General features: G+C 27.5%; 1 protein-coding gene across 1 annotated transcript in view; it reads left to right on the top strand.

Moving 5' to 3' along the window:
* LOC107438948 (rhomboid-related protein 2) overlaps positions 1 to 12,907 on the top strand; it is a 303,078-nt gene that overhangs the window by 170,399 nt on the left and 119,772 nt on the right. The gene's annotated exons all lie outside the window — the stretch shown is intronic.

Here is a 12,907-nt window from a genome sequence, read left to right as displayed (position 1 = left end):
TGATGTAGCGTAAAACTTTTTTTTTCGATTCTACTTAAGCAAAAAATTACAATGTAGCTCTGAAATCGCTATAAAACTTGTTCATGATATATGAATGAACTATAACATTAAAGACAACTTTATTTTTATTGTGGAAATGATTTTTATAATTGTACTAGCTGAATACTCGTTCTTCGTACGAGGTGAATAAAATAAAAAATAGAAAATAATCGTTACTGAGCATTGCGAAATCATGCTCAAAACTGAGAGGCGATATCGAAGAACTTAGTAGAAGAACCAGGCAAGTGACATTTTAGGGGTATTTATGCTTCAGTGAAAATAACATAAAGTGGTTTCATCAATGATCAATGTAACTGAATTGCTTTTGGTTTCACTTTAATTCTTAGCATAACTAATCCACGTTAGTTTTTAGCATGCTTGCATGATTTTTATTTTCTAATTAATCTCTCGCAAATAAAATAAAACAAAGTCAGACAAGTCTCGCTTTCTCGTAAAATAAAATAGTTTGAAGAGCAATTTTTTTTCTCTTTTTAACCTGATTATATCCTCACTTACCTGGTTCTTCCACAAAGTTCTTCAATTAATAAAGCTAGTATAATTTTAATTTCCTTTTTTTATTTTTTGTTGTCGCCCTTTTTGATGGCTTTACTTTATTTAAACTAAGTAACTTCAGCATTATTTGGCATGATGCTATTGCTCGCGGCTAACTCATGATAGTCAACATTTTTTTCTTATCCAATATTTTTCTCCCTTACATATCTCATTCGAGGAGCCGTTAAACTCTTATTACCAAAGTATCAATGTTAAAACTGCTTAGTATTGGTGCAGTTTTAGCAATCCCCATATATATATCAATAAAATACTTTATGCCTATATTAATATATATGTCACTTAATACATAACCTTTTAACACTGGAACTACATTTATCAGTGACAACTTACTAAGCCAAATTTTAAAAATATATGGAGTTCTTATGAAACCTTAATGAGGATTTTGGAGCATGGCCATATCTCTATCTGACCTTTAAAAATTTGATAAATTGTGGTGAAAAAATAGTTCTTTGAATTTTAATTCATTATAATATTTATAAACTATCTTTGCTACCACTGGAAAAATATTTTCTGAAACTACGGAAAACCCATTATGGAATTCTTATTAAAACTGCAGCAATTACCTTACACCAGTAGTACATATTACCAAAATTAATTAAGTGTTTTTTGCGTATTGCGATTTTCTACGGTTTCCCTACACGAATTTTCCATTGACTTTTTCAACATTAACTTTGACTTTTAGCACTTAGCTTATTTTATTAGGTCAATTAATACAATTATGTCAATTAATTTTGTATTTTAATACGTACTAGCTTATTTCTTTTATTTCAATATGTATATATATATATTACCAAAACTAAATAGGAATACATTGTCGTCCAAGGCTATTTTTTACGTTTCTTCTAAGTCAGTTAGTACCACTTTTCCATTAGTTTTGCCCTTCAATTCATAACTATTTTTTTTTCATTTTAATTATCACTGATTTTAAACTATTTACTTTTACAGAAGCATATTTTAAAAGAATAACTATAAACAAAGTAAAGGCGCTATATCAGATAACTTTAAAAATATTAATTGGTGGCGTAGATAATGCGTGCTACCAAGTAATACTACTGCTCATTGAATTTATCTGACATAGCGACTATAAAATAATTAAATATTTAAATACCTGCAATAAACTGTTTTTTTTTATCAAATGGAGCTATAAGCTAATAATTATCACTAATATAATCTTTAAAATATGTGAACAATTGAATCGTATATAGCTATATTTAATACAATGGCTAACACTTAATCAATCTAAAAATTTCTTTTTGTTTTTTGCTCATTCCGCTCGAACGATTCGTCGTATAATGCTCTAATTTCGACAGTGACCATCCTCGTGATTCAAACTAATGTTTGCTAAAATTCATCGATTTTCTTTGGTTTGTTTAATAGGCTATAAGGGACACACAGACAAACAGATAAATACCCGTGACAAATCCGTGGTTAAAATTATTTACTAAAAATTCCTTTACTAAATAATTTCCTTTGTTAATATATACAATTTTTCCATGTGCAAAACCATTTCGGGCATATCAGTGGGTAAAATTGTTTGCTAAAAATTTCTTTATTAATTTATGCAATTTTTCCATGTGCAAATCCATTTCGGGCAAATCCGTGGCTAAAATTATCTAATAAATTTTTTCTTTGTTCATTTTTCCATGTGCAAATCCATTTCGGGCAAATCCGTGTTAAAATTAACTATTAAAAAAAAAATTCTTTTATAATTTATATAATTTTTTCATGTGCTAATCCATTTTGTGCAAGTCCGTGGCGAAAATTATTTAAAAAACAGGCAATTTATGCTTCTCTTTTCTGTTTTATATTTTTTCTTAAATAAACATCTATTTTCTAAAACTATTTATGGTCAATTTTTAAAATTATCCGGTATAATATTACCTTGCGCACATCCATTTCGGGCCCATCCTTGGTAACTAACAAATCAATGCACAGAATAACAAATCACTTCAGCAGTGTAGTAAGAACGGCACTTTAAAACCCTCTATTTACACTCAATTTGCGCTTTTGTTTTCATATTTTGTAATCTGGCAATCTTTCTGCGAAAACATTTTTAAATCATTCTTGAAAAATTTCCCGTCCATCATGCCGTCATTCAGTTCCTGCCGTCCATGTAAGTAGATCTGATTTGGCTATTCGCTTTATAGTCCATTTTTTATACTGTTTTTTCTTTTCTTTTATTTTATTTTCTGTTTTTACATGTTATTTTTACTTTTTGTGTTCTATTTTATTTGTTGTAATTTTTGTAAAAACTTTTTTTTGAGTGCTCCTCACACTATTGTATTAATATATTTTGCTTTGGCTTTATTAATACAATATCAGAAAGCACTCTGTTTTGCGGATATAATCGTGTTGGCTGATGAAAAGATTATATCTTTTTTTCCGGTTTTTTAAATAAAATTCCATCTTTTTTTCTTTTTTTTTTCTTTTTTTTAAAACTGTTTGTTATTTTTTTACTTATTATTTCCCCCCTTTTTTTCATATGTCTATAATTTTTTTTTTTGTTTTATCTTCATTTTGAACTTATATATTAATTATTAAAGGATTGGCTATAATTTAATTATAACTGAATGTATTTTGAGAAATTTAATCTTTTCAAAAGAATTTACTTGACAGTTTTATTTCAATTATTTCTTTAAAATAACGTATGTAAGGGCATATTTGCTCAATTTATGTAAAGCACAGTGTTATTTCAGTAAAATAAAAATTTGCCAAAATAGCCCAAAGTAAAATTTACTTTAACTCAACATTTGAAAATATTCTTCTTTTCTTAACGGCAATTAAAAACCCAGATAAAGAAAATCACTCATTGATATTCGAAAAGCTACATAAATATTTTCGCTGATAATTTACCTAATTGTCTTTTTGCCTAAAAAAAGCGAGAGAGTACATTAAGAGGATCTTAAGTGTAAAATAAAAAATAAAATCCAACATTAAAATTTTTTAATTAAATTCTCTTTTTTAAAATCCGAAGTCCTTCTTATTGCTTTTTCGATCTAAGAATAGCTCATAAATCCATTATATTCAATTGCCATCAAGAATATGCAAATTTCAAACCCACTCTCTGTCTCCAAGGTCCTTACATAATACTTGAGTGACCCAAAATCTTGATTACACCGATTTCATTTTACTCCTTAACAAAAAACCGAAAATTAAAAACGTGACATCTTGTATTAATTTATTTAATCCGATATCGACATTTTATATTACCAGTGGCCTAAAAATTATCGTTATACATACTTCAATGGTTTATGTGTAAAATTTCTATGCTAACTAGCGGTTGTTTTGCATTTGATCACAGATTAAATACTCTTCCCTTTTGTACAATTAACAATATTTTTTTATTATCTACATTACGATGTCCAATAAAAGTCCTTCCGGGCTACAAAATGTTGATTTGCATTACAAACATAAATTTTTATTTACTTACACTGCATTTTTTTGGAGACAAGAACTAAAGTTTATGTGCCTGTTTCTTTTCTTAGTTTAGGAGCAATAAGGCAGTTCTTTTTGCGTAGAAAAACCGAGAAAAAGAACTTTTTTTTTAAACATTAGATGAGTTCTTTACTTATTGGTTAATTAAATTTTACGCTAAAAACTCAAGAAGCAAACTAAGGAAGTTTGTAAAAACAAACTTCTTTCCTCTGACAACTTTTTCATGCCATTAGTGAGATGACTTTTATTGAGAAGGACATTTGTCCCTTTTTTTCTGCCATTTTTTCTTAACGCTAATGAGAATGAATCAAACGTTTGTAAAGTAAAAGCTATATAATGCATATTTAATATCAAGAATCTTTCTTTTGAACTTTTTTTCAGTTTTTATTCACCCACTCGATATTTGATTGCTCACATTTTCATTTATTTTTTCATTAGATTGATCGACATTTTAGTGCAAAATTAATTTTGCCAATATTTAATCAAGGCACTAATTAAAACCAAATAATCTAATATCGCTTTTTCTCAAATCGAATAATCTATTTTATGAAGGGTTTAAGAAAAATAATTTTTTTAGAATTATGCAGCTATATAATTTTAGAATTACCAAATTTTATATGAGAGAAAAATATTGATAGATTATTATGATTGATTATTTTAATTATTAATTTATAAGATATTAAAACATAAGAAAATTGTAGATCAAGTATTAGATATCTTTAGATTGCTGTATTAGATATGCATTCAATATTAGAATGATGACGGTTATTAGAGTAATTATATTACAGATCAAAAAGGATAGATCATTATATGCATTATTATGATATTAAAATAAATAAATTCTCGATGAAGTATTAGAAATTATTAGATTACTTTTAATATATTACTATTAATATATAAGTTCAATATTAGGATGTTGAAGTTATAGGAAATTAGAATAAATGATTTACAGATAAAAAAAGATGGATCATTATATGCATTATCATGATAGGCACACTGTAAAAAATTCTGGATTAAAACATGGTAAAAAGTTCTGGCTGATATACCCTGGTTTTTATAGTAGTATTTTCTATAAAAACACTGAATCAATGTAATTAAATTAATATTACTGTAAAAATTACGGCATAAAATTTCATGGTAAAATTAGATTTTAAGGAAGATTCACCCGGGATGTCAATAACTTTATTAGATTGATTCGAAATTTTTCGAAGCGTATGCGATCAATATTAGTTACACAATACATTGTTACAAGATATTAGAATTTGTAGATTACAAATTAAGAAAGATCGATTAATAATTATAATATGTATGAGATCAATATTAGTTTCAAGAAACATTGTTGCAAGATATCAAAAATTGTAGATTACAAATCAAGAAAGATAGGTTAATAACTATGACAAATATGCGAAAAATATTAGTTACAAGAAAAACTGTTAAAAAAATTGAATTTGTAGGTTACAAATCAAGAAAGATTGATAAATAATTATAATACATACGAGATCAATATTAGTTACACGAAACATTGTTACAAAATATTGAAATTTGTAGATAACAAATCAAGAAAGATAGATTAATAATTGTAATAGGTATGAGATCAATATTATTTACAAGATACATTGTTGCAAGATATTGAAATTTGTAGATAACAAATCAAGAAAGATAGATTAATAATTATAACAAGTATGAGATTAATATTAGTTAGAAGAAAAAACTGTTACAAGATATTGGAATTTGTAGATTACAAATCAAGAAAGATAAATTAATGATTATAATAGGAGATCATTATCTTACTTATACAGTTGCAAGATGATAGAATAAGTTGATTATAGATTAGAAGAAAAATATTGATAATATATAGCAAAAGGTATGATATCAATATTAAAATTATACAATGGTAGAATATTAAAACTAGTATATTAAAGGTCAGGGTAAATTAATAAATCTTTATAATAGGTAGGAAAACAGTATTTGCTTTTTAAAGTTATAAGATCGTAATAGTAGAGTACTAATCCTGAGAGGTAGATTAAATGTGTCAAACATGAGCACGATTTAGTTAAGGGCAGCTATTTTCAACTAGTGTGGTATGTGTTTTTTTTTTTTTTAATACTAATGGCGTGTACTTGGGTCTAATTCCCATTGGCCTTAGAGATTCCAGAATTGCTACTCTCTTATCGTTACCCAACGGGCATCTGTGGCTAAGCCACGGCGATGGCCTACGATGGGATTTGAACCCTCAACCACTGACCCTGTAGTCTAGTACAGTAACCACTAGACCAGTGATTGGCCTTGTGTAGTATGCAGAAAACCGCAAAGTAATAAGTAATGAAATAAAATAATATTTTAAGATATGTTCCTACTATAAATTTTTTTAATGAAATATAGGGTTGCAGTGAAACAGAAATTCTTGTGTTATCTGCCCTGAGAAAGAAATATGGACTAAACTATCAGAATATGGTAAAATTTACCATGTATCTGGTTCTATGAGAAAACCAAAAAGCTCGGGAATTTTTACATAAATGCTTTGGAAATGATTTTTGTGAAATCAACAATGTAATATGGTTTTATAACATGTGATATAATATTACAAATGTGGTGAAATATGCTAATTTTATCAAGTTATCTTTGAGCATGGCATAAAAAACATTCATTCGATTAAATTTACTTTTCAGTTTTGTATTCTTCACTAAATGTGTGATAATAAGAACTATAATTTTACGAATCAGAATATTATATGAACATGAAAAAATACCAAATGAATAGTTGAAATACCGTCTGTTTTGGTTTTTATTTCCAGAATTATGATGTTGTTTTTTTTACCAGACATGTCATTGTCATACGTGCGGTAATTTTACCGGAATTTTTCTACCGTGTGTCAATGGCTTGGGCTGGAGGGCTTAGAGACAAAATCCTACTCCTGAAAAATGTATGTTATACCCGTCGTTGATTTGTCTTTATTGTTATTTTTTTATTATAAATTCAAATTTATTCATAGACATTAATAATTATAAAATGCAATTTAATTATATATAAAATGCAATTTAATAATGTAAAGTATGATTTTATTAAACAAATCTCTTTGTTATATTTAGTTAACAAATTTCTATAGTGAGAAATTCATGAAAAAAAGAAATTGATTTTTTATGTTTTTAAAAATAGCCTCTGAATATAAAAACTTCATGTAACGCCAGTTTCACCTACATTCGAGTTGTAATTCAATTGTTTAAAGATAATGAACATTTTTTGTTCTAGAAACATTAAAATAAGAATTATATATGCGTTGAGCATTAGTTTCTCTTAGATAAAAAAAATTTCCGCTTTATGATCTACATGTGTTGTCATAGAAACGAAGTAATAATAATAAACTGGAAAAAAAGTTACCTCCTTTCAATACGAAAGTTTCAATCAAATTAAAACTAAATATTTAGAACCATCGGCGTACGTGCAGAAAATATTCCTTTTGTTCCTTTATTTTTTTTTTAAAAAAAACTTTCCTTTTGATTAATACTTAATAGTTAAAGTGGTGAAAAATGCCATAAATTCGTTTTGTAATAGATTACCAGCTAATTTACCACTTTTTTCCGAAGCTGATTTGATAACATACTTTCTGAGAATTTAAATGTTAATTTAATTATATCAATTTTTATTATTTATGTCCATTTCGATTAATACTCTATAATGAAAAGGACAATAAATTTTATAATCTACAAAAAATCCTTTCAGAACATTGTAATAACGTACTTCCTGAGAATTTAAATGTTAATTTAATTACATCAATTTTAATTATTTATGCCCATTTTGATTAGTACTCTATAATGAAAAGGACAATAAATTTTATAGTCTACGAAAAATCCTCTCAGAACATTGTAATAACATACGTCCTGAGAATTTAAATGCTAATTTAATTATATCAATTTTTATTATTTATGCCCATTTTGATTAGTACTCTATAATGAAAAGGACAATAAATTTTATAGTCTACAAAAAATCCTCTCAGAACATTGTGTACTACACTTTACAAAATTTATAACCAAATTTTCTGAACTTAGATGTAAAAGAATAATAATTTTTTGAGAAAAAAAAATACTTATTTTAATTTTGAGTATTTATTAATACTTAATTAACAGAACTTCCGATATTTAAGGATATATTGAGGTAATTTCAAACTTTCTATAAATAGAAAATTTACACGTTAAAAAATTATTTGTAATTCATTAAAAGATAACAAATATTCATTTAACTGTATTTATTTTAATTTTGAGTACATTAATACTAAATAATTAACAAAACTTACTTTATAGACGTCAATCTCATACACTGAGAAAAAAAGTTCTGGTAAAATTACCGTTCTATATGGTAAAAATATTTAAAATTTAAAAAAAAAAAAATTAAGGATAATAAAACAAGGATAATATTCGGTACTTAAACCATTTATTTGGTGATTTTTTCCATTGATATAGTAATAGTTTACCGAAATTCCGGTTTTCAAAAGTGTAGTTCTTATTACCAGACCTGTTTTTATGCCATTTTCATGGTATCGTGATGAAAATACTAAGTTTTACCACAATTATCAAACTCTTATTGTTAATTTTACCAAAATCAATACCAAAGAGCATCGGTAAAAATTACCCAGTTTTTGATATTCGCATAGAACCAGAAGTACGGTAAATTTTACTATTTTCTATTTTAACCATATAGTACTTTCTCGGTGAGCTGCGATGGCTCAGGGGATAGAGCGCTCGCATTCCAATGAGGTGAACCGGGTTTGAATCTCGGGGATGACTGATAGATACGAATTCCGCATCCGGCTAGCACCGACCACATCCTTGGTGATAGACGGATCATGGATTAGAATCTCCTTGCCGTCGGGCTCACCCGCGGAGGTTCTCGTGGTTTTCCTCTCCATCTAACGCAAATGCAGTTAAGTTCCATCAAGAAATCCTTCACGAAGGCAAATTTCTCCCTTTGATCCAGGAGTTCCCTTGTCTTCTGGATTGGGTTCAAAATTACAAGGCCACTACGTTGAACATTAGTAGTCGTAAACCCAAAATATTGGGTCGGCTGTTCAACGACGGTTATAGATTATAGAATATACTTTCTCGATGTATTATTTACAAGATTACGTATTAAACTTTTGCTGGAAATTTTTTTAAAAATAAATGTCATCGAATTGTATTCATTTCAATTTTGAGTATTTTAATAACAATCAATCATCAACAGAACGAACTATGTTGGCAATTTGTCCTTTCAACTTCAAGCTTTTTACATTTTTTAAGCTTACAAATCGCTGAAAAATAAAAATTATTTAGTTGTATAAATTTAAATAAATAACTAAAATTTTAATTACTGAATACTTATTTACTCTGAACAATTAAAATTTAAGATAATTTTCAACACAGTTTACTGTACCGTCATTTTATTCTGTCGACCTTAAGCTTATTTACAATCTTTGCTAAACTTACATATTAAAACTCGCTAGGTTATTCGTCGAAAAGTAAACACTACTCTCCTATCTATAATTAGGTGTTTTAATATCATGTTATTTAGGAAAACTTCCTCCGAGTAACTGAATGCTAATTTAAATGAAGAACACGAATTTTCCTTACTTTAGAGTTTTTTTCTTTTTGGAGCTGGAGGTACACTTCATAGACTGTTTCTTTTTAGGGATTCCAATATAAAAGCTGTAAACTCAGTTTTTTTTTTCCAACGAAAAGACAGAAAACTTTTTTTAAGTACTATGCGAGCTCTTTGCTTATTGGTTAATTAGATTTAACGTAAAAATCTTGAAGAGGAACCCTAAAGAAGTTTGCAAAAACGTGTTTTTTTTTCTGTTAACTTTTTTATGCTATTATCGAGATGACTTTTATTAGGAAAGACTTTTATAATTTATCTCTTTCTGTTGTTTTTAACGTTGGAAAGGGGAAAAAATGAAAATTTTATGTTTGGAAAAATTCATAAACGGTACCTTAATACCTGAAATACTGCTTTATAATTTGAACTAACTAAATAATGATTGCAATATTGGCGTTTTGTTTTTATTTTATTTGTTCTTACTGAAATTTAAATTTTAAAGGTAGTGGAAGAAATAAAATCTTAAAAAAATAAAATATAAAACAAAAATTATAAAATAAAATAAAAAAAATTAAAAAGTAAGTATTTCAAGCAGACTATAACAAAGAAAATATTCTTATTTTTCTTCAGTCTTAAAAAAATAGAGTAAGGGTGTCGTTTTGAAAAAAATTGGGAGGGAGAGATAATTAATGCCGATATAATAATATAAAAATGCTGTATCAGGATTTTGAGTTAACTTTTATGTTTACGTTTGACAAAAATAAGTTTATTTTACCCTTTTTTTAAACTTCTTAAAATTTGTTAATTTAATATAACAGTAGCAATAATTAGTAGTAAAAACGTAGTTTTTTCTATATTAATTTGCTGTGTTGAAATTTCAATTGATGATAAATTTTGGTTGCATCATTTTAGAAATAATTGCAGTGTATAAAATCACCCAGCCAAGAGTTTCAATTAAAATATGAACATACTAGCTTGTCAGGAAGTAGTCGAAAAAGTTTGATTTATAATAAATATTAGGGATAGGTTTATTTGAATCTTGAGTCAATATTTGTGCAGAGCTAATTTCAGCACACTTGTTGTAGTATAGTACTAATGTTAAATAATCCCAGTGCTAGATGGATCATACGTAAGAATCATCTTGTCGTCTGGTTAACCATCGGAAGATTTCGTGTTTTTCCTCTCCATGTAAGGCAAATGAAGTTTGTTTTTCTAAAAAAGTCTCCACGAAGGCTGATTTGTCCCGATGTTTGATCCAAGAGTTCCTCTGTCTTTTGCGTTTGCTTCAAATTTACATTGTCAGTCATAAACCCAAAATGGGTTGGTTGTTCAACGCTGATTATGAAATTATTTCTGCTTATTGTGGTTGAGAAGTAATTTAAACTTTAATCCTCTGTAAAAATCTTTGTGCTCTCTCTATAAGATTTCATCGAACCATTATATATTCTGCTTTTTTTATGAAATTGTAGAAATAAGTGTTGATTCCTTATGAAAATAAATAGGCTTCTTTTAAATTGATATTTATTAAAATGCCGATTGATATTTTTTCCTCCTCAATGTCGTGCCAGCTCAGAGTGGGCCATGGCCTTCCTCAGAATCAAATTCCAAGTTGCCCTCTTCTTGGATAGACTCTTCCCGTTTATAACTTTGAGAACTCTTAAATCTGTTTCTAAGTAGTCGATCCATCGGATCCTTTGTCCTCCTCTTTTTCGAGCTCCCCATGGTTTTGCTCCGAAGATCGTTTAGGTGGCCCTGTCATCATTCATTCGAATCAGATGTCCTGCCCGTTTTAGTGTTCGATTCATATTTAATGATATTGATTATATCTTTGTATAAATATTATTATTGATATTTATTACAAAGGTTAGAGATTGATAGACAATGCTATTTATTACAAAGCGATTATTTGCAACATAAAAACAATCGCTTTCAAACATTAAGGTTTGGAAAATATTTGCTTTACATATCATAAAAATGCTTTTATAGCATCATTAGAAATTTATTGATGTCTCAAATTGCGCGTTAAAAAACTATTAGGAAGAATTAATGATTGATAATTGAACATTAATGATTGATCATTGAACAATGATTTGAAATAATCAATATTTAAAACTAATGAAATTATATTTCGGTAAGCAAGCTGAAGAATTTTAACAAATAGTTTACATGCTTTTAATGTGCTGTGTCGGTGTAACTGAAAATATTACATAAATTACAGAATTAATTGCAATAATTACAGTAATTATTATATTACAATAATTACATTAATAAATTACAGAAATAAAATTTTTTATTTAATCATACAGTTAAAAATGTATCTTTGCAAAATTAAGTATACCAATAGAGGTATCATTAGAGTATAGCCATTGCGTTATGGAGTCATTTGAAAAAAGGAATATTTGTGATTACTAAACTACATCCCAATGAGTAGGGGAGAGTGGGGTCAATTGTAACATTTTTTACTTAACTATTTTTAACTAACAAAAAATCCAATATATTATTAGTATTAATTGACAGCCGAGTAAAGTAGACTATCCTCTACTAGAAAAAAAAATAAATACCGTATTTTAAATGTTATTATATTTGTTATTAACAATTTTTGACAGTCGAACACTTGTTACAATTGTCCCCACTTACGGGGTCAATTGTAACAGCTCATAAATTCAACTAAAACATAGTTAATTATACATAGTATCATAGTTGTGATATATTTTTTTATTGATCAAAATAGTAGTGATATTTTAGGAGTAAAAATAATAATGAGCAGAGACCTAAAGGGTTAAACTTTTAACTTTAAGGGGTTAAAAATTTTAATTTATGCTGTGAAAGGTGACAAATAAAATAATGCACATGCAACATAATATAAATGATATAGGAAACTATTGGTGGTTCTTAAAGAGTTAAGTAATGGTTTGTAAACATAAGATTATTTATTTTCAGCTGTTACAATCGTCCCTTTACTTATTGTTACAATTGTCCCCAAGACGCCATTTCAGCTTCATTTGTTAAAAACAATGCTAGTTAATTAGCAAAACTAATCTTTTTTTTTTTGAAATGTTAATTAAGGTGTCCACTTACATATTCGGTTACTAATTTTTATTTGTTTAAACAAAATTACTTTGTTACAATATAATATTCTAATACCAAAAAAAGTACTTACGTGGCGTGAAAATATCTTTTGTGATGTAACTCTTTCAAAAGTACATAAAAATGGTTGCCAGCAGGGGTGTACATGTAGATTTATTAAATACACCTTGTGCGCCACCTAGGAACCAAATCTAGAACCCGACAC

This window comes from Parasteatoda tepidariorum, chromosome 5, assembly GCF_043381705.1.
Source record: "Parasteatoda tepidariorum isolate YZ-2023 chromosome 5, CAS_Ptep_4.0, whole genome shotgun sequence".
Taxonomy (NCBI): Eukaryota; Metazoa; Arthropoda; class Arachnida; order Araneae; family Theridiidae; genus Parasteatoda; species Parasteatoda tepidariorum.
This window is presented reverse-complemented; position numbering and strand designations above follow the sequence as displayed.